The 24,557-nt window shown below is 35.9% G+C and overlaps 1 pseudogene; it reads left to right on the plus strand.

Moving 5' to 3' along the window:
* The first annotated feature begins 4,750 nt into the window (after positions 1-4,750).
* LOC102136672 (TNF receptor-associated factor 6 pseudogene) lies at positions 4,751-6,427 on the plus strand (annotated as a pseudogene).
* Positions 6,428-24,557: the final 18,130 nt, after the last annotated feature.

Raw genomic sequence — 24,557 nt, forward strand, 5'->3', positions numbered from 1 at the left:
GTTCTTTTTTGCTTCATATATTTTGATGCTCTATTATTAAGTATACCTGTATTCATGATTTTTCTTTCTTTCCTATGGATGGAACTTTTATCATTATAAAGTGTTCCTTTTTGTATATGGTTTTATTTTATTTCGAAGTCTTATTTGATATTGATATTGAGTCCCTTCTCATCACTTTCTTCTGCTGTTTGCATAATATATCTTTCCCATCCATTTACTTTTAATGTATTTGGTGTGTGTATGTTTAAAGTGCATTCTCATCGTTTATGAGTCTTTCTTGTTAATCCTTCATCATAATCCTAATTTTTGAGTGTTTAGCTCATTAACATTTATTGCAATTATTGATGTGATTAGATTTAGATAGCATGTTTTATTATTTGAGTTTTGCTTGTACTATTCTTTTACCCTTTGTTCCTCCTTCTTTTGGATTATTTATATTTTTTTAGGATTCCATTTTGATATATCCATTGACTTTTTAGCTATATCTCTCAATATATACAATAAACTTTACAGTCTGCTGAGGGTTAATATTACTTAATATAAATTATAGAAACCTTATATATGTATAGGGTCATTTACTGCAGCTCTCCATCCTTTATACTATAGTTGTCATATGAATTACATCTACATACTTAAATCCCACAGCACGATGGTATAATTTTAAAAATAGTTATATGTATTTTAATAAGTAAGAGGAGATATTGTCTTTTATATTTACCAATATATTTGCCACTTCATATTCTCTCTATTTCTTCCTCAAGTTCTGAGCTTCCAGCTAATACTATTTCTCATCACCTTGAGAAATTCCTTGAACATTTCTTGTAGTGCAGGTCAGCTAATAATAAATTTTCATCACTTATTTGAAAATGTCTTTATTTTACCTTTACTTTTGACGGATATTTTTACTTGATGTAGAATTCTGGGTTGACAGATTTTTTTTTCTTTCAGCACTTAAATGATTTTATTCCACTGTCTTCTGGCCTCCATTGTTTCTGAAGAGAATTGAGCAGTAATTTGAATTATTGTTTCCTTGTGTTAATGTGAGTTACAGCTCACATTAACAATGTTGAATTATTATTAACTATGGTTAGATTCCTTGAATCATGGCATTTAATCTCGTTGATTATCTCCAAAGAATGCTATTTCAAAATTTACTTAGATAACTTTATCATTTTCCTCTGGATGCCTTCAGTGTTTGCTTGATTTCTCTTTTGTTAAATAACGCCCCCTCCTTTCTCTCAAATACACACTTATATTTCAGTGGCTGTGGTTGTACTATACATTGACCTCTGTTTCTTCATGTGAGAGAGACTGTGGGTTTTCTATTGGAGTTTTAGTCATTCCATGCAGTGCCTACTGTGACTCAACTTCAGTCTGAAAGCCTTTCTTCACCTCGTTAATTCGTACTCATCGATCAAGACTCAGTTTATTAATCTAAGTCTCTAGATTCAACTAGATATGTCCAAGCATTGAGAATGCATTTCGTTGCATTTAACAGAAAATACTACAGTGATTCGAGCAAAACTGGGTTTGTTTTTCTCACCTAATATAACATTTAGGGGTAGACAATTCAAAACTGATGTAGCTGCTCAGACAGGTCATTAAGGACCCATTTTTTCTATCTGTTCTGCTATTTGAATGAAGCTTTTGTTTTTATAGTTTCAAGTTGAAATGTATACTCTTGGGCATTACATTCACTTCCCAGGTAGGCAGAATAGGCAAGGAAAATTAGTAGGATGATCAACTCATCCTAGTTTGCCTGAGACTTCTTCATTTTTAACCTTAAAATTCCAAGTTCCATTAGTTGAACTAAAAAAAAAAATAACATGGCCTGTCACCCATGATTTGTGTTTATCATGCCTAGAAAATATTCTGTATGATTGCAAAATAAAACTTCAAGTGTATTCATCCTTCTGAAGAGATGGGATATGACCAAGTTGCAATCACAGCTCACATTAACAATGTTGAATTATTATTAACTATGGCTAGATTCCTTGAATCATGGCTTTTAGTCTCATTGATTACCTCCAAAGAATGCTATTTCAAAATTTACTTAGATAACTTTATCTTAGGATCTTTCCAGACAAATAGCTTACTTAAATATTGATATCACTCTTGGTTATTTTATCTAGTTTTTAAAGTAATAGTTCAATATTTATGTTGTAAAACAAAATGCATATAATAAAAGGCAAAATCAAAATACATATTGCAGAAATGTTTTCAAATGTAAGTGCAAACAGTAAAATAAGGCCAAATAAGCTCAAAGAGATCTCAATGTTCTAATGAGAGATCTCAATTAATAAAGCAATAAGTTAAAACATGGATATACTGAAGTTAAAACAGAATCATTTATATCTATGTTAAACACACTAGAATAAAATTTAAATATTGATGTTATAGAGAGTAAATAAATATCTTTTTGGTGGTAGAGTTGCCTTAAACTATTTCTGTTGTCAAAGGAGTTTAGGACATGCAACAAATCATCAATATTAGTTACAAATTCCAAGGAAATTAAAATTTATTTCTAGCCTGTCCATTAATTGCTTCCTTCAAGGCATAAAATAGCATTTCATAGCCTTAGGAGCAGAATATAGATATTTCCATGGTAAACATAAGACTGTATAATCTGACTAATAATTATGTAAGGTTTTTCTTATATAACCTGACATTATGTAAGCACTGCTAGGGATGTGTAGCATCTGTCTAGTGTTGTAAAAACAGAAAACAAACATAACAGCCACTACCATTTTATTTTCCTTTGCTTCATTTTTCCCTTTTAATTTTTCCATAAACCAGTGACCTCAAAGAGTGAATACTAATAAAGGAGCCCTTAACTTTTAATGAAAGCACTTTCATACATCTTCTCTTATACCTAAGAATTATTTGACAAAAATGCCTCTCAGCTGTGTTTCAGCAGTGTAAAATGTTTTTTTTTTTCCTACAAATGAAACTGAGCAATTCATTTTAATACAAAGGGTCCTGCGCACAAGAAATGAATTATATTTTTAGCAGTATTCCCTGCCCCAAGACTCCAAAGGAGCTACTCTTCTGACTTCAGTTGCCAAATTCACCTAAGTAGAAAGGTAATTGTCTTCCCTGAAGGGTTTGGAAATGAAACCTGCTAGAAAGCTTTGTTTATGTATATGGAGATACTTGAATAGAATGTGGTTCTCCTCAATGCATTTTAACAAATGATTAATAGAAGAGGAATGAGAGTTCTCAATTATATAGCCTCATTGGTGACCCATATATCAAGTCCAGGTCATCCCTTTATCTTAACCCTGTAGTCACAGCTTAGTCCAGGACGTAGAGAACATTGTTTTTCTTTAGCTTGTTTATTTTGTTCGGAATTTAGTCCTTCATTGCCAAATACATCTCATTTCTTAGCCCATTATTTTGAATATCATGTATCTCCCCAGTTTGTGCTCTTAAACACCAAGCTATACTCTTTACTCAAACTCCCAATATTTTCAATTGTCTATCAATAATAAAGATAAATATTGTTTAGGATGTGTTTTTCTAAACCTTTCTCAGCTCCCAGTGTTTCAAAGAGCAGAAACACTGTGTAGTAATTATACTGGTACACTGCATGGTCAACTCTTAGTGGTCTAGCATGCAAAGATAAGGTGATCTTTCCATCACATGGAGACAGTATAATGTTATGAAATCTCCTTTAGTGAATTATTCTTATTTGTTCAACTGTTATGTTTCATCAGAAGTTCTATTATGTCCACTATCGTTATAACTTATTTGACTAGCTGCTCATGCAAGCAAGACTTTATGTTCCATCGTTTTATATATAAATTAAAAAATTATTCTTCAGCCAACCATATTATTCTATAATTAGCTTAGCAACACAAAGCAACCAGTTCTCATGTATCTGGACCAAGAAGTCACACACACAGAAGTAATCATATCATATACTATACCTTCCCCTTGCATGTTTACCTCTTGCCATGACTTCAAGTCAATGCATAATTGTAAGTAAACTCTAGGTAATATCAAAGAAGGCATCTTCTGTTTGGTAGTACACAAAAAGGGTAGAAATTAAGAGGAGTAGAAACGAGTAACGTGGGTGAGTGGAAAATACTGCAAAGTGCTGGAAACTTCAGTTTTACAAACATGTCTATAGATTCATATTTTCTTTCTAGAGAGGGATCCTGCAGGGACTTTGATTTAATTAATATAATGCCAAAGCTCAGCACAGGAGTATAAATATTCAATAAATTCTTAGGTAATACTATAATTGACTGAAGAATAATTTTTCATTTTCCATTAAAAAATGGTATTCATGTGCACTGAAGAGTAGAATATACTATCAGACAAGTGAAGAAACAATACTGGATTTAGTTCAAACAGGGCATCAGAGTCCTATTCACTGGCTAGTGGTACAAGCTCAACTAAATCACTTCACCTGTCTTTTCTTCAGTTTTCTCATTTGCAACGTGAAGACTGGAATCTTTCTCACAGGGTGTAGTGAGAAAAAATGTTTTAAAATGGGAGAAATTACAGAAGGTGGAAGCAGTGGCGTCCGCAGCTGGGGACTGGCCTGCCGGCGGCCCGCGGAGGTGGCGATGGCGCACTTTGACCCTAGAGTTTGAGGTCCAAGCAGCCTCCTCTCGGAGCGTAGTGTCTGTGTCCATCCTCTATCAGCCCTTGGCTGATCAGAGTCGTGTGGCTGGCGGGGATCCCTGCCCGCCTGGTTCTGCCGCCCAGTGCACTTGAGCAAGCATGTGATAATCAAGTTACTATGAGTCTGCTAAACTGTGAAAACGGCTGTGGATCCAGCCAGTCTGAAAGTGACTACTGTGTGGCCATGGCCAGCTCCTGTAGCGCTGCAACAAAAGATGATAGTGTGGGTGGAACTGCCAGCATGGGGAACCTTTCCAGCTCCTTTATGGAGGAGATCCAGGGATATGATGTAGAGTTTGACCCACCCCTGGAAAGCAGGTATGAATGCCCCATCTGCTTGACGGCATTACGAGAAGCAGTGCAAACGCCATGCGGCCATAGGTTCCGCAAAGGCTGTATCATAAAATCAATAAGGGATGCAGGTCACAAATGTCCAGTTGACGATGAAATACTGTTGGAAAATAAACTATTTCCAGACAGTTTTGTAAAACGTGAGATTCTTTCTCTGATGGTGAACTGTCCAAATGAAGGTTGTTAGGTTGTTTGCACAAGATGGAACTGAGGCATCTTGGGGATCATCAAGCACATTGTGAGTTTGCTCTAATGGATTGTCCCCAATGCCAGCAACCCTTCCAAAAATTCCATATTAATATTCACATTCTGAAGGATTGTCCAAGGAGACAGGTGTCTTGTGACAACTGTGCTGCATCAATGACATTTGAAGATAAAAAGATCCGTGGACCAGAACTGTCCTTTGGCAAATGTCATCTGTGAATACTGCAATACTATACTCATCAGAGAACAGATGCCTCATATTATGATGTAGACTGCCCTACAGCCCCAATTCCATGCACATTCCGTACTTTTGATTGCCATGAAAAGATGCAGAGGAATCACTTGTCACACCACCTACAAGAGAACACCCTGTCACACAAGAATGTTGACCCAGGCTGTTCATAGTTTGAGCCTTATACCCGACTCTGGGTATATCTCAGAGGCCCGGAATTTCCAGGAAACTAGTCACCAGTTAGAGGATCGCCTTGTAGGGCAAGATCATCAAATCCAGGAGCTGACTGATGAAATAGAAACTCAGAGTATATATGTAAGTGAGCTCAAATGAACCATTCGAACCCTTGAGGACAAAGTTGCTGACATTGAAGCACAGCAGTGCAACGGAATTTACATTTGGAAGATTGGGAATGCATTTGAAATGTCAAGAAGAGGAGAAACCTGTTGTGATTCATAGCCCTGGATTCTACACGGGCAAACCTGGGTACAAACTGTGCATGCGCTTGCACCTTCAGTTACTGACTGCTCAGCGCTGTGCAAACTATATATCCCTTTTTGTTCACACAATGCAAGGAGAGTATGACAGCCACCTCCCATGGCCCTTCCAGGTACAATATGTCTTACAATCCTTGATCAGTCTCAAGCACCTGTAAGGCAAAACCACGAAGAGATAATGGATGCCAAACCAGAGCTGCTTGCTTTCCAGCAACCCACATATCCCATGGAACCCAAAAGGTTTTGGCTATGTAACTTTTATACATCTGGAAGCACTAAGACAAAGAACTTTCATTAAGTATGACACATTATTAGTGCGCTGTGAGGTCTCCACCTGCTTTGACATGGGCAGCCTTCGGAGGGAGGGTTTTCAGCCACAAAGTACTGATGCAGGGATATAGCTTGCCCTCACTTGTTCAAAAACAACTACCTCTTCTCAATAACATGCAAACTTCTCAATAACATGCCCTTTTCTCAATAACATGCAAACAAACAAAAATGCCGTGGGAAAGATGTAGTATCTACTAGTGAGTGTTGTTAGAGAGGTCACTTACTATTTCTTCCTGTTACGAATGATCTGAGGCAGTTTTTTCCTGGGAATCCACGTGTTCCATGCTTTTTTCAGAAATGTTAGGCCTGAAGTGCCTGTGGCATGTTGCAGCAGCTATTTTGTCAGTTAGTATACCTCTTTGTTGTACTTTCTTGGGCTTTTGCTCTGGTATATTTTATTGTCAGAAAGCCCAGACTCAGAGTAGTAAACTTTCAATAATAATGGACTTTCCTTAAAACTTCAATTTATTTTTATAGTATTACATGTAATATATTAAACTTGAAAATCACAAAAAAGGGAGAAATTATAAAATGTAAATGGTACAAAAAGTAAAATGGTATTTTTAAGTTAGAATATTTTTTAAAATGCTTAACATTTTATCTAATCAAAGAGTCTCTGCAGTGTTTATACTTAGAAGTTCGATCATATAAAAAAAGACATGTAGTCTCAAAATTCAAAGGAATCTTAAGAGATCATATTTTTAACATCCTCATTTTACAATTGAGGAATTTGATGACTAGTGATGCTAAGTACATTGTCCAAATTTATGAGCTATATTGTGTTTGTGCTAGAGTTCCTTTTCTCACATTAAAAAATCATTCTTTGTTAAAGTATTATATATTTTACTTCATTTCACTTTAATAAGTTATGGAAAAATATTTGTCAATACATTCTGTTACTTACACAATTGGCAGTGGTGGGGGGGTTGGTCACTTGGTGAGTATAAGCCTAATGGCCCTGACCAAGGAGCATTTAGTAAGGAGATTTTATTACTTATAACAAGTAAGGAGAACATTGAGATAGTTCCCAAACCAGTATCTCCCTGAACTAGGGGCTGGGTCAAGTTGTATAAGCATAGGGTAATGAGATGTGATCTGATTGAATTTTGCAATGAGGTGATGCCAAGAAGCATGATCTGATTGGATCTTGCCATGGATGAGGACATAACTGTATCTGATTGGCCCCTGGATCCTACCATATGGTGTCTGCTTCTTAATTCAGTCATCACTCTTGTCAGAGCACTTAGGCTCCACCTGTGGTCGCACACTTGGTTCATCTGGACATGCTCAGGTTACGAGACCTTCAACCTGGAGTCCATGGAAACTGGAAAAAAAACCTCACAACTTTGTTACATAAAAGTTGAACCAGATTAGTTTGATGCAATTACAATTCTACATAATAAATATGGATGCCTAGATTTGAGAGGTTAAAATGTGCCACCTTAAGGCACTCCAGACATTCAGGATAGAACTGGGGAAATACACACACACACGTTCTCATAATATGCCTTTAAATATGCTTCCAAAGCTACCTTCAGAAAATCAATACCTTATTTTAATTTGAATGTAAGTTTAGAAAGTTACTATTTCTCAGATTTTTAAATACTATTCATCTACTAGAACTGTCTTTGCATCCACTGCCTTTTGCCTAGTCCTAATCCGACTACTACATTATTTCCTATCATGTGTGATAGGCCAGTTCCCTAGGATACCTTATTTGTTTTGATAATCAGGAAGGTATGCCTAAGGTACTGACATCTCTAGACATGCTGCAGTTAGTTAATTGCTTTTAGAAGATGTGTATCCAGAAACTACTTTTTAACCTGTGATTTTATATTGTTTTCTACTCATTATTTGCATCAGAACTGTGGGAAATAAAAACTTCTGTTGTTTAAGCCCCAAAGTCAATAGTATTTTGTTATGGCAATCCAAGCTGACTGATATATGAGTGGTTCTAGATATTAAAATATTTGCCTTGGTTGAATTAGTGGTAATGGTAAAACAAGTTACTGTGTATGGGCAGGAATGTGTACTGTGTGTATAATCTTATCACTGCTGCTTTTTTTAGCCTCTTGATTGTGACTGTGTCCTACTGGATCACCTGAATACAGCTGAATAGTTTTTTTTTTTTTTAATTAAAACTTGGCTGACTTTTTATTTTTTCTCAGTGCTTCCAACTAGTTGGCAGAGTTCATGCTATTTACTTGTTGAGAAACACAGACTCCGTTTCCTGGTATTCAGAACCAACTGAATCTCTGTGCTCTTTTTATTTGTTCCTTTCCTCCCCTGCTAAATCGATGATGCATGGTTGCCTTTTTATTGTTTTACTGAGGTTTATTTCCTTGCCTTGCACTTTTTGTTCATTAGACAAACATAGAGCAGTTGATAAATAGTCATTGGGAAAATAACATGTTAGACAAAAATGCAACAATGTGTTTCACAGAAAATGGCATGTCACAGATGCTTTGTGTCTAGAGTAGAACAATTTAAAGATCCTTTGTGTATAGGGAAAAAGCATCTGTTAAAAAAGCCATGGGAAAGCACTATTTCAGTGTGTTTCATAAATTTAAAACTTGGTAAAAGAATGATTGAATGTGCATTTGGCCATAGTCCCAGTGCCTTTCTTATACAATCCCATCAGACCTTATACTATACTTCTCTAATAGCAATTAACACACTGAAATTGCCTCTCTACTAGGCTGTGTTGTGTCTTCCCTAGGAAGGACTCTCCTTGAAGTTAGGGATTTCATTTATCTTTGTTTTTCCATCATGTGGCTTGTAAAAGGCTTTCAATACATATTTGTTGTATTGGAGTATATAAAAACTTTCAATGAATCTGTTTTTATTAAGCCAGCCAATATCATTCCTTAAACATTGGAAAAGCGGCATTTTCTTCCCCTACTGCTCACACACCAAGACATTCATTGAGTAGTCCACATTAGATATTTTTCCACCCAATTAAACCAAATATGCATAGATAGGCTCTTAGGAGGAACTGAAATTTTGAAGCAAGCTTGTAAAGAACAGAAATGATTAATTGCTGGATTAATTTCATTGATGAGAAAGGTTAAAGAGGAATATTTTGCTTCAGGAAATAGAAATGCTAAATCGAGAATACGAAAGGCTAAGTAAGGCATGGTTACCCAGGCATTTTTCTTTCCTTGTGGATGAAATGAAGCCTGGTAAAAGGAACCAGATTAGAGGTAAGGGGGGGGCTATGACAACAGGAAGACAAAATGCCAGGGCAGGCTGAGGAACCAGGTGAAATCTTTCTTTCGAAGTGGGATGGATTAGCACTTAGTTTTCTGAAACCATATTTGATTATTTAATAATGTATTCAAGATCTATTTTAATTTCTGTATTCAGGATTCCTTTTTAAAAATGTTAACCTTTTGCTTTAAGATTATTTTAATGTATAGAAATGTTACAAAGATAGTAGAGTTGCAGTAAACCTTTACCCAACTTCCCCTAATGTCAGCATCTTACATAATCATGATACATTTCTGAAAATTAAGAAACTAACACTGGGACAATACTATTCACTGGATTATAAACTTTATTCAGCTTTCCCCAGTGTTTGCGCTGATGAACTATTTCTATTCTAAGATTCAATCTAGGATCCTACATTGCATTTAGCAATTCCTAATTCCTTAAATTTCGTTTTTGGGTCTTAAGATTTACTCTGTACAAAGTCCTTATATCAAATTGATTATGTGTTTTGGCTATTTCCTGATTTTAATTGTCTGTACTTCCTGTGTTCACTATTTATTCACCACGTGCAGAAGGTTTCTAAATTTCTTTCTAATTCCTAGTCCCTCTCTGGCCCGATTTCTCTCCGCCCTGCCTCCTCCAGCTTATATCCTCTGTTCCCTGTTCTCCCTGAAGACACCTTGCCTCTGACTAGACAAGCAATCTACATAAAGTAGAACAGCTGAAATGCACAATTTTTATTTTCTCTTATGTAAGTCGGGCCCTTAGAGAAAACACATAAGCAGAGGTTGTCAAGTCGATCTGACAGCCCTGCTAATGTTATATTTAATTTGTATTATAACATAAACAGGGTGAAAGTTTTAATTTTTTTTAGAGTTTGAGATTAAGTAGAAATTTGCTGTTCTTCCCAAGGCTTACCATTTGAAGATGTCACTATTCTTTTAGGAAAATAGTGATGTCTTTCAGCAAAGCCATTAGTCAAATGAGAATAAGAGATTTTATTTCAGTCTCTTTAACAGAGAATATTAGAATCCATGAATAGACGAGTGTGTCCATGTCCATAAACAACTAAAATTATTCATGTAATATTTTGTTTATAAGTGCATTTTTTTCTAGTGAGAAGGGTTTACAACTCCTCATTCGATTATTAAGAGTGTCTCACGATTCCAAAAAGCTGAAGAACTATTTCTCTGGGGCTGGAGGTATGGGGACTCTATATCATTAGGCAGGTTTAACATCCAGATTTTAGAAAGTAAATTTTTGAGCATTAAAATAGCTTCAAATGTCTTAAGTTTACAAATTAAATGTCCTTTTTTCTCCACATAATAATTTAGGAACTGAAAACAAAATACATTGCAACCTGTCTTTGTTTTAGTTACTATTTCTACCCCTACCACTATGTTCTTTATTTTTATTTTTTATTTTTTTTTGGTAAATGCTTTATTTTCTCCCTTTATTCCAGAGTCTTTTCAACATGTTATTATTCCTCCTGCCTTTGCCCGTCTCTGTTTCACAAGTCATTCTTTCATCCATCATTCTGAACCCCATTACTTTTTCTGACAAGACTGCTTGCTGGCCATTTTTCTGCTGCCTCCTCCATTCTGTTTCCTATCCCTCTGCTTGCTTGAAGGAAGTGCTCTGGCTAACAGAATGTGTAACCATAGGGACTGACAGTGCCAATAGCATACCAAAAACACAGTCTGGAAAAACATTAGCCTGATCCTTTTGTGGTATCTTTTTAACAGAAACAGCCCATGTCCCTGGGTAGAGTTAGAAATTTATAGCATGGGGCTAAATTTAAACGTAAAACACTCTCCCTTCTTATTTGAGGAGACATACTTTACTTAGTCCTTGTAAGGGGAAACATGAAAGTTTAGAAGAATGAAGAGTAGAATATTGCCTCTCACCCATTCAAATTCAGTCAAATGCTCCCATATTGGTTCCCATAGAGTGAGATAATTCCTCTACCCATTCCTACCCCTACTAAAAGTCACATGATATATAAACAGCTTTGTTCCATTGTCTATGACTTTTAGCAGCTATAATCATCCCAAATCTTGTTTTCAAATGTAAAATATAGACTGTGACTTAATAATGATGATATACTATGGTGATTATTATTATCATGGTTTTGTTTATTGAACTATATATACCTCTGTACCAGACAGTTATGTCATTATTTCTAAATCTCACAAGAGTACTATGAAGTAAATATTATTATTATTCTCATTTTTCTTATAAGGAAACTGAGGCTTAATTAATTGCCCTGGGTTACTCTGCTGGCAAGTGGTAGAATTGGCCTTGCACAAAGACCAATTGTGGTTGAAGCTCGAGCTTGAAAACCCAAAACTATAGTGTACTTGACTGATCAAAATCACCTGCATTTGTCAGGAATTGGAGGCAAGAATGAGGGTGGCAAGAGGCAGGAGAAGAGAAAGCAGAAATAGAAGGTATTGATAGAAGATTCATGATAAAAATTGTATCAAGATGTCTGTGTTCAATTATATTTCCTTTTCCTTCAGGTCAGTAATTTCTCTTTAAATGTCTTATACATAATAGGTACTTTAAAAAACCTCTAAAAATGGGAAGGCAAAGGAGGAAGGAGAAAGGACAGATGGGCTTAATAGGAAAGGGGGAGAGAATGAGGGATAGCCATGAAGAATGAAGAAAGGAGATAGCAGTAAATAGTAAAGGGTAAATAAGAGAAAATAGAAGACGCAAAAATTGAGGCAGAGGAAGATACAAAGAGAAAATCCCAGCTCATTCTCACTTTCTGGCCTTGAAAACTCATTGCCTTCTTAAACTCCGGACTTAAGTGATAATCATTATGGAACTTAGCCCTGTGAAATATTAACTAGCTGATTAACCTCTGAGCATAGCTTTTCAACGATTGTTCCCTCCTCATGTCATTTATAATCAACAAATATCCTGAGGACCCTTATGACTGCCAAAGCATTGAAGGAGAAACAAAGATGACCAAAAGTTTAAAACATATACATGGGGTAACAACACCCCCAAAGGGAAAGGTGTTGTAAGTGCTATAAGTGGATTGATTAGGGGAAATGACCTCTGGTTTGAATGGAGAAGAAAATGAAAAACTTGCTGAGTGAGGTGATTCATTACTTGCTAAATGGGTAAAATTATAAGGACAGATTGGGAGGAATGGAGTTGAGCTGAAGATACTTCATGAAGAGAGAACATAATTAACAATGGTACAAAGTTGGAAAATTTGGGAGGATCATTCATCTTGCTAGAATGTAGCACACCTGTCTTTCCACTTGCTATTCATTTCTCATTTCCAGTCACTCCCTTGCCTCCATCTTTCTAGCAGTTATTTTTTACCCATGTTTAGTCTCCTTTACCACCTCTCTTCCTCTGCCCATCCCGTAAGTATTAGTGTTTGTCAGTACCAATACTAATACTATTACTAATACTAATACTATTAATATTAGACAGACATCTGACCTAGAGAATGCATTTATTTTTTATCAACCAACTTGGGCCTTCTTGGCTTTACCTGTCTCTGAAGTCCTTGCCCCTCATTTCACTCCTGCCACTACCATGGTGACCAGCTTTGGACAGTCTTTGCTAGTAACTGCCTGACTAAATTCACATGGGTCTGACCAGCAGTGCCTTCAAGCCCACTGTGAGCTTCTTGCCTTCCAACTTGTGGCTTTCCTGTGGCCAGTGATTCATAAGATTCTATAGATCCTAGTTGCCACCCATGCAAGGCGCAACTAAAAAGCAGACATATATGTATTGAAAGGTGGGAAAGCTGAAAAAGTTAATGTCACTAGGGCAAGTATTTGACCAATGGAGGATTTGCGGATGATGTAGTCTTCCTTTCTGACTCCTTCCCCACCCAGTTATGAGCTCGGGTCTCTTGAAGAATGGTCCCACTTAATATTAAGCAGCATTCAACTGGGTAAAACAAGCTTCTGTTAGCTCGTTTTTTCTTCCTTGTCTCATTCCCCCTTTTCATCCCTGCTTCCATGGGATTGCACTCTGTAAAAAAAAAAAAAAAAAAAAAAAAGGTAGGAGAGCAGCTTCTACCCAAGGATCTGCTTTCTAGAGAGCTCAGTCTGAGCCATAAACACTGTTATTTTCTCATTTTGTTTGTTCCCTTAGCCATCTTATTCAATCCTCTTCTTTCAACTACCATCCATGTACATATGTATTCCCAATCTGTGTCTCTAACTCAAACCTTTCTTCTGTGTTCCAGATACAACTATTTAAATGTCTTGTGTGCATTTCTATTTGGATTTCTGACAGCTGCCTCAAACTTCTCTAAAATTGAACTAAACGCTGTCTTCCACCATCCAGTTGCCTAAACCACTTATCTGGGAATCATTTCTAGCAAGTCCCTCTCTCTCACCCTTTGATTCTATTTATCACCAATGCTGACCAATTCTCTTTCCTGAAATTCTCTCCAGTTCATCCATTTCTCCTCATTCTTACTGCCACAGTCAAGCTCAGGTCACCAATATGTCTTCATCAGATTCTTACAACATCTTCCTACAGGGCTCTTGGCCACATGCCTTATCTTATTCAAATCCCTACTCCATTCTAGAGTCAGATTATGTTTCCAAAAATCACAAATTTTATCTTCTTACAACCCTGCTGAAAGGCCTTCAATAGCTTTAAGATAAAGGCCAAACTTCTTAGTGTGACTTCCAAAACTCCTAATGCCCTCTACTGCCTATCTCCTGACTCTGAACTCTTGATTCTACTCTGTTACTGTTTACCTTGCATGTTGAATGGCTTTTGCACTCTCTTTTACTCACTGTTGTTTGTTAAGACATACTTATTTCTCTCAATATTCAAAAGGATAATTTTTCCTTTTGAATTTTACTCCTCTCTAGTTTTACTCGTTATTTCCATCTCAACATGAATGACATTTACTTGTGAACTAGAGTTTGAGATTCAGGATACAATGCAATTTTGAATAGTTTCAATCTCTAAATTGGGGGATTACAATATAGATGGTTCAGGCTGCAGAGTTGGAAGAGTTATCAAAACTAATTATGAAGATGAAAGGGATGATGGATGGCAGAGGGGAAAACTGAGCTACTTGCTGAAGACATTTAAGCACAGTCCTTGTGGGGATGAGTACACAACAAAGTGAGGATCCTGCTTTGATAAGGGATTGTCATTGCAGATTACCATGGAAAAGGTTACTGCCTGGGCTACTAAGTCAGTGACTACTATAGCAACAACATTTAAATAAGCCTGGCTGCGATCCTTGGTGTGGTCTACCTCCAACAGAGCTTCAGCTATGTCCAGAGGGAGCTCAACGGCTATAACTGGAATCCCAGGCAGTTCCAGTGGCACAAAACATCAGAATTATGAAGGTAGACCAAGACTACTGTTATTTCATACTCTAGAAAAAATAGATCCTTCCACATACAGGACTGATTACAGGACCAATATTTAATAGAGATTACGTTGGTAGAAATGGGTCTATTTTATTGACTAGTAAACTCTGTGGATCTATCATAATTCAGACCTCTAATTTAATTTGCCTATGTAAATAGAGTCTTTTACATTTTTATACCTCAGGTCCAACATTTGTAGGCCAATTAATAAATTCTACTTAGAAGACTGAAACAACAAAGCAAAAAAAAAAAAAAAGGATCTTTCCAGTTTATTAAAAATAAGAAGAACCCATTGAAAGATCTCTATCTGCCTGCACATGCCAAATGGTAGTTTTCAGCTGTGCCAGCAACGCATGACAAGTGAAATTGATTGTTTGACTCCTAAGTACCTCAGAATACCTGGCACAACAAAGTCCTGACATTGGTTTCATATTTAAATTATATTTTGGCTGTTTAACTAAAAAGTCATTTATTTACTTATTTATTCATTAAACAAGTATATATTAAACACAAGGTACCATCTCTGCTCTGATGGAGCTTATACTCTATAAACAATTGATGGTTATTAAACTATTGGTTAATTAATTACATTGTCACTTAGTGGTAAAATGAGAAATATCCATAAGTTCTTTTGACCTTGTGGGTTCAAGGCTAGAATAATTAAAAAATGATACTAAACTGGGGTAAAGCTTTTTTTCCTTTAAGTTTTCATGTGTAAGTTCATTGCCCTAATAGACTCATCTGTGAGTTAGTTAAAAATATTTATCTAAGTTCCATGCGTGAGTTCTTTTGGACAGAAGAATTGACTCACCGATGAAGGATGTGTGACAATATCCAGAGAGCCATTTTCCTACCTCTTGGCTCAGGTAGCTGACAATGGATGAGCTACAAAGCACAATGTGTTAGGTAACTGATTTAGCAATTTCTTCCACATCTGAAACCTGAGAGGCAGTTTATCCTCACTTGACAGACAAGCACGCTTCTAAATGCCTTTTCTGACATCCTATTATGAGTCAACAACAGAAAAAGGACTAGAATCTGTATGTGACCAAAGTGCCATGCTTCTATCTTAACTTCTCTCAGGCCATCCTTCCTCTTGAAGAATATTATATATCCAGAAAGAAGAGATCAAAATAATTGATTCCAAAGTGCTGTTCTGATACTACATTCCCAAAACAGACCTACAATGAAGCAAATGGAAAATGTATTCTGATCATGGTGATTATTCATTGATCAATGGGGCCGTCAATTTAGAGTTGGACTTAAATGTCTTTAAATAAATAATTTACAATGTGTATTGGGACAAAGGTAGTCAAAGAAAACAGATGAAAACTCACTGGTATCTAGGGGAAAAGAAAGGTAACTCAAGCGAGACTTTGGTGTGAACTGGGGAGTTCAGTTAACAGTGCTGCCAAAGCTCAAAGTAAAGAAACGTGCTGTCAAGGCTGACAAATGGAGAAAAGAATCCTTGGAATAGGAAGGGATAATTAGAGAACCTCTGTGGGAGCCTTCAGAGGCCACAGAGGGAAAAATGGCCCCTTCAATCCTGAGAAGCCTGTCTGGCTGAAAGAAGGGGAAGTGCTCCTGGCTAGAAGCCTGAAATTGAGATTAGGGGAGAGTCAGAGGGAGGAAGCGACACAAAGAGAAACCAGGGACTGGGAGGCCTGTGGTTGGGAGTCCTTCAAGGTTCACTAAGAAGTAAGTGGGAGGTAAAGGTTCACAGTTGCAAAGAGCTGAGGAAAAACTAGAGAAGGCCAAAGAAACAGAGGTTTTTGGAACTAGTAGGGGAGGATAACTTGTAGGAGACAAGTTCTTTCAGCAGGGTCTTAAGCCTATGGCTATAATTTCACCTCGAGTTTCTGGCACTTGCATAAACCACTGAAGTGTCTCAGCTTTATAGAAACATTCAGTTCGACCGATGCCCCATAATTCAGTTTCCCCTAATTTATCTGTATGTTAAACATTGTTTCTTTAGTGAAGGGACTGTTGAATTTTCAGACACCACACTACACTTTTACACAATAACACTTTTCACTACAAAAATAATACTTTTTAAACAGTTGTCAAAAATCCATTATTGGAAAATCAATTCTAGACCTGATTTCCAACAACAGATTAGAGATACTCAGCAAGTGACTTTCAGAACACTGTGGAGTATGTTTTCTTATTTTTAGACCAGGCATTCTTCCAAAATCTTTGTTGGAGCTCCTTTTTCCTTCTCCTATTCATAGGCAATATCTAGTTGAGAGTCTTCTAACATTACTGCACTCCCAGAAGGATATATTTCTTATGTCTTTAGTATAAAACCTAATACCCTTTTCTAAGAGTTTTAAGTGGTTGATTTGCATTTTCCAAATGATTAATGATGTTCAGCATGTTTTTGTGTGCTTACTTGCCAGCCATACCACTACACAGTCATTACAGAATGCTAAGTTAAAAAAAAAAAAAAGAATCCAAAACTGGCACTACCAATTTCTGGCAAGGATGGGGAATCCTGAGGGCTTTCAAATATTGCTGTGGGGAGGTATAATGGCAAAACTCTAGAAAATAGTTTGTCAGTTTCTTATGACATTAAACCTACATTTACTATATGACCCAGAAATCCCACTCCTAATTATTTACCCAGAAAAATGAACACTTACATTCCCATAAAAACTCATGCAAAAACATTTAAGCAGCATTTATTCACAATTGCCCCAAACTGAAAACAACTGAAACTTTCTTCAACAGGTGAACGGCTAAACAAATTATAGCAAACTCAAATAATGGAATATTATTCAGCATTAAACAGAAACAAACTATTGATCCATATGAAAATATGGATTAATTCCAAATACAGTCTAGTAAATGAAATAAACCGGTCTTTAAAAAATTACGTGCTACATCATTGATTTGCATGTCATCCTGGAAAAGGCAAAACTATAGTGACAGAAAACAGATCAGTGGTTGTGTGGATGGGGGGAGTGGGTTACAGATGAGGGAAGGATATAACTCTTAGAAGGTGCACAAAGGAATTTTGGGCATTATGGAACTGTCCTTTTCCTGACTGTGATATTAGTTACATGAATCTATGTGTGTGTTAAAACTCATAGAAATGTATATTCCTCAAAAATAGGTGAATTTTTATGGATGAAAATAATGTATATATTTAGATATGATATATAAATGTAGATTATACATAAATATAGATTATATATATTTGTTGAAGGAGTTTGTCCTTGCCAAGTGAATAGAAGTGGCCTTCACTCAGATTAGCTTTTTAATTGTGGATAGTCACACTATATCTAGACTTTAACTTTCTGTCTTGTAATTCTGATTTAATGCCTTGGAAAGGTAGGACCCAGATTCAGGTCTTATGTAGTCATTTTACTTATCCTTTATGAACGGAGAACTGATGGGAAATCTCTTTGCTGCAGAGTAAACAACTCCATTTGAAACAAAAGTGTTAATTTATTCTTATTTTTTAAAAGTTCCTTCGCAGATTTTACTTGCTTTGTTTTCAGTATACAGAAAGGGGTCTTGATGGGCCAGAGCTGAAACTGCGTAAGTCCATAATGTACAGTGAGGTGACATTCCTCTCCACTCACCCCATCCCTGAACAAGTATCGATTTGCATCGACAGAGTCTTCTGGGGGTGGTAGAGGTGGGGAGGCTCACTAGAGGGAAGGATGAGTGGCAGCAGAGGCCAGATAATAGAAAGTGATTGCAGGGCCACTGATATCCAGTGTGTCATTAGATACATAAAATCTGGTTTCATGAGGGGGAGATTCAGCAACAGGGCTTGAGAGTAGGAGGGAGGCAGTGGGCTGGAGTACAGAGCAATGCCTGAAAATCTACTCCAATGGAAAGTGCCATCTTTAAGCCCAAGTAATATGGCTTTTTCCTTCCTTTGGTACCTAAGTGTCACACAGAGGGAACCTTGTTCTTCTGCATTACAAATGGTTGCGAATCTGTGCATTATTAAGAAAAATTGAAGTGTTTGAGCCAGTTTAACACAATGACTAGAGGCAGAAGCCAGGGAAATGTTAAGAAGAGCTTAGAGGTGGAAGTTCCAGCAATACTGGAATGGAGATGACACTGAGGAACCCTCCCTTGCCTCTCACCTCCATGGCTCCAAACACATAGAAATCTTCAATAACAATATAGCAAAAAATTATAATGAAATGCAATCAAGAGAAACGTTAGCTGATAAAACAATAAAGAAGAAACATGAAAACAGGATAGTAAGTATGTGAGCTATTGTCCTAATGACTGCCTAGCGGAAGTATTTTTTCCAGACCTAACTGCAATGTCCAGGAAGCTGGGTTTTAGTGCCCATGTAAGGGCTTGAATTATAGCTTGGCCTTTGCCAGAGGCTGAAAGATAGAACTGAGATTTTTGCACAGATCTCAAAGCTGGGATGATAAAAGGATTGCCTCTTTTGTAAAGTTGGGTCTGGAATTGGCAAGGTATCAATAGTCTGGGAATCTGGGCAAAAAGGAAATCTGGGAACAAAGTTAAACTAAGTTAAAAATTAAGTACTAGTAAATAATGTTGAGGAAGTTGGATGTGCTTGCTGGAGAGCTTGAGAGAAAGTATCTTAGTTCATATGTGCTCTGAAGACACCACCTATGTCCAGATCCTAACTACAATTTACCAGCTGTGTGATCTTAGATAAGTTACTTCCTTTAATTTTCTTACCTGTAAAATGTAGATAATAATAGTGCTTACACTCAATATGTGTCGACTTCATCAGTAATAACTCATTAATATTTTATCTCTAATATGTTTAGAATATTGATTTAAAATATCCTTTTAGAAAAAAATAGAATTTGAAGGGAACTTTCTTAACCTGATTAAGATTATTTAGCATTCTCTTTAAAGTCTGGAACAGAATAATAACACGAACTATTACTGCATCTATTCAATGTTGCACTTTATTGTCCTATCTCACTAAGAAAAAGAAATAAATAGTATGGGCTATATTTTTCTCTATATGAAAATTCCAAGTGGATTTACAGACAAATTAAAATAATAAGAGTTCATCAAAGTTGCCATGTATGAGATCAAGAGAGAAGAATCAGTGAATTCCTATAAACAATTTGAAACAATTTTGAAAATTTAATAATAGTAAAAATTTTCACAATTGAAACAAGGAGATAAACTCTCATATAACCAGGAATAAATTTAACAAATGATGTGCAAGAACATTATGGAAAATATAAAATATTATTGCAGGCCATAAAAAAGAATTAAATAAATAGAAAGACCATGGTCAGTGAATGGGTAACTCATTATTATAAATGTCATTTTTCTGCAAGTAATTTATGCATTTGAGTAAATTCCAATCATAATCCCAACAGGTGTTTTGTTTTGTAGAATTTTATAGGATAATTACAAAATTCATATGGACAATAAAGAGCCAAGAATGGTTGAGGTAATTTTAAATAAGAAAAACAAAAGAGGATGTGATGTGTCACACAGATCTCTTTTTAGATATGAAGAACTTATTGCCCCAAATGTTGATAGTGCTGCCAAGAGGCACTTCTTAGTTATCAGCTGCCTTAAGATATTGCCTTCAACAGTGGGTGTGACCTTGAACTAGATGGCTGTTTTCAACTTAAGATATGTAATATATTAAATGCAATTCAACTTAAGATATATGAAATATCTTAAGTTGAAAAGAGCCATCCAGTTCAAGGTCATGTTGGCTGTCCAGGGCAGTTTCCTAATCCATGCTTGGTACAACCCTGAAAAGCTGTCCCAGCTCCAGAGCTTCCTGTAAGGTTGGCTGAGGCCTTCACTGGGACTGCATCACACCTCAACTTCTCTGTCTTCCCAATTCATCTTGTTTTCTTTCCCTTCCACAGATTTTGATTCAAAGAAGAATCCCTAATAAACATTCATGCTAAGTTCTATCTCAGGATTTTCCTCCCCCTGGAACCCAACCTATGATTGAAGACTTATTATACAGCTATAGTACTTAAAATAGTGTGATATTGATATCAGGATAAATGAATAGATACATGAAACAGAAAATAGAGTGCAGAAACAAAACTTGGTATGTGAGAGGCGATGTAGTATTAAGTTGGAAAATAATGGACTTTTTAGTTAACAGTTACCGGAACAAATTTCTATTCCTGTGGAAAAGAGTTAGGTCTATTGCCAAAAAATTTTCATGAGGAACAAATACCTAAATGTAAAAAAAAAAAAGATAAAATTACTAATAAAATATAGAATAGTTTTTGTGATAAGGCAGGAAAAGTTTTCTTAAACAAAATGCAAAGGTTGAAACCATAGAGAAGAGATTGATAGATTTGATTACACTTTTTGGGTATGTTAACATACAAGGCTCAAACTTGGAGATATATAACCAAGAGAGGAATAGCATTCAGGAAATGTAAGGAACTTCCACCAATTAGTTAGAGAAAAACAAACAACAGTTAAAAAACTGGAAAAAGGCATGAAGTGAAAATTTGCAGAGGAAGCTGGCCAAAAATCTTAAGAAAAAGTAGTCAGACCTATATTAATTACCAATGAAACATTTAAGAGATAATATTTCTCATCCACGAGGAAAGCAAAAATTAAAAAGTATGAATATAACATATGTGAGGGAAATGTGACAAAAATAGCAGCCTCGTTGGAGAAGGATTTGGCAATGACTTACAAATTTAACTCCTCATAGATACCCTTGAGAAACATAAAAATGTATACATCGTAACATGCATAAGGATAATCAGTGCCACTTTGTAATAGCAAATATTTGGAAACAACCTACATGCCCATCAACAGGGGGATGGAAAAACAATTATGTATGTATAATGGACTAGTATACAGCAGTCAAAGTGAATTAAACACATTTACATATTTCAACAAAAATCTGAAACATAATGTGAAATAAAAATTTGTATACAGTAAGATACCTTTTTAAAAGTTAAACTCATAAAGTAATGTACACAATTTATGAAAAATATATGAGTGATAATTATTTTAAAATGTACTACAAAAAGGAAGCATAACAACTTTAGAAGAGTTGTGTCTTTGAGGAGAGAGGAGAATGAGATGGGAAAAGCCTTCAATTATATGTTCCATGTTTTTCCTATGATAATCATCTAGGGTGAAAATAATCTAAATATGGCGAAATGTTAATATTAGTTGATTCCAGGTGGTGGGTATAATTTTTAATGGTGGATATTCTGTGAACTTTTATGCATGTTTGAAATATTTTATTGTATAGATTTTCAAATTAAAAAGCAATGACAGATAGTAGAAGCAAGAAATGCAGTACTCTAGAACAGATTTTGTCAGCATTTGCCCAGAACAGAGAAGTACAGACAAGTTCTCTACCTAAACCTTCTATGAATAATTTCTCTTGCCTTCCCAGACTGTGCTTAGTAGACTTAGGAAACCCTCTTCTGACCCTGGCATTGCAGTGTGTATTTATTTCCATTACATCAGTTAGTCTTAATATTGTAATTATTTGTGGTCTATCACTTCGGGAAGCTCTGAACTTCTTGAATCCAGTGATCACATCTTTGTACCTCTGAATCTAGAAAACATAGCATAATTTCCAGAACCCAGTAGATGTTCAGAAAAATGTGTTTTGAATGAATAACTTAAATAAATGATATAATACATTTGCAACTTATTTCAGGTCTATTAAACTTCCTGTAACAGATACTGGTCATATTTGCCATTTCCAATTAACTGTTGAAGATGGCACAATTGACTCAAGATTTAACATACCTCCAGTAAGCCAAGCCCAGGAGAACATCAGTGTCAAAATGCTCTACCGTGCCTACAATGGTCAGCTTAATTATTTCTATTTAATAGGTCTTTCCCTAATAGTCTGATATAATGGCAGATACTTTAGACCAGAGATTCAGGAGATTTGGACAGATCAGATTATAGGTGTCCTCTCAGATAAAATGATAAGATAGGTTCTTTGGCCCATTCTTCTCTCATCAGTCTCTGATTCTTCTTCAAAACTTGAGAAGCCATTATTAGTTGGCCCACATATTTGGCACCTTAATTATACCACCTTTTATTATTTTTATCCTTTATATTTGTGCTCAGTGTTTATACATATATAAATTTATAAATATACACATACATACAGACACAAACACACATATACATGTATGTTACTTTTTTTTTTTTTTGAGATGGAGTTTTGTTCTGTCGCCCAGGCTAGAGTGCAGTGGTGTGATCTTGGCTCACTGCAACCTCTGCCTCCTGGGTTCAAGCAATTCTCCTGCCTCAGCCTCCTGAGTAGCTGGGATTACAGGCGCCTGCTACCATACCTAGCTAATTTTTCTATTTTTAGTAGAGACAGGATTGCACCATGTTGGCCAGGCTGGTCTTGAACTACTAACTTTGTGCTCCACCTGCCTTGGCCTCCCAAAGTGCTGGAATTACAGGTGTGGGCCACCGTGTCCAGCCTATGTTACATCTTTTAAGGGCAAGTATCTGGTCTGTTGTATGCGTACCTAGCAAGAAAAGGCTTTTTTAAATTTTTTTTTTTTTTTTTGGCTTTTATTGAGACTTCAGCAAGAAATTAAAACAAGTAGCTAAAACTTCACAATAATATGCAGGGATGTCATTGGGTCTCATGTTCTTTAAGATAAATGATTCCTCTAGTGTGAATTTACTAAGGATAATTTTAATCTTAGCAGTTTTTAAATTTTTTCCCAAAACAGAATGTTCTGGGTAAGGCCTGCACATGTTTATCGAAAGCTATCCTTTAGTGATACTTTCTCAGTTAGTAAATAATTGGCCATTGCTTCAGACAATACTTCTTGAGCAAAAAGAATAAAACTGGAAGGATCACACTACTTGACTTCAGAATATACTATACAGATATGTAATCAAAACAGTATGGCATACAAACAGACACATAGATCAATGGAATAGAATAGAGAACTCAGAAATTTACAGTCGATTGATTTTTTTTACAGATATGTAGTCAAAACAGTATGGCATATAAACAGACACATAGATCAATGGAACAGAATAGAGAGCTAAGAAATTTACAGTCAATTGATTTTTGACAAAGGTGCCAAGAACACAATGGGGGAAAGGATAGCCTCTTGAGTAGATGGTGTGTGGGCAATTAGATATCCACATGCAGAAAAATGAAATGACACCTGTATCTTACACCATGTAAAAAATTAACTCAAAATGGATTAAAAATTCATGTAAAATCTGAAACTGTAAAACTACTAGAATAAAACATAGGAGAAACATTTCATGACATTGGTCTAGGCGATGATTCTTTGAATATGAACCCAAAGGCATAGGCAATAAAAGCAAAAACAGACAAATGGGATTACATCAAACTAACAACCTTCTGCACAGCCAAGAAAACAATCAACAGAGTAAAGAGATAATCTATGAAATGGGAGAAAATGTTTGCAAACCATACATCTGACAAGGGGTTAAAATCCAAAATATATAAGGACCATAAAAAACTCAGTAGTAAGTAAACAAATAACCTAAATAATAAATGGACAAAGAATTTGAACAGATACTTTTTAAAAGAAGATATAGAAATGATTAACAGGTATGTCAAAAAATAATCAAAATCACTAATCATCAGTGAAATCTAAACTAAAACCACAGTGAGACATCATCTCACACCTGTTAAAATGGCTGCCATCAATTAGACAAAGATAAGGAGTGTTGGAGAGGATGTGGAGCAAAGGGAACCTTGTACACTACTGGTGGGAATGTAAATTAGTACAGTCA

Source organism: Macaca fascicularis, chromosome 9, assembly GCF_037993035.2.
Source record: "Macaca fascicularis isolate 582-1 chromosome 9, T2T-MFA8v1.1".
NCBI classification, from domain to species: Eukaryota; Metazoa; Chordata; class Mammalia; order Primates; family Cercopithecidae; genus Macaca; species Macaca fascicularis.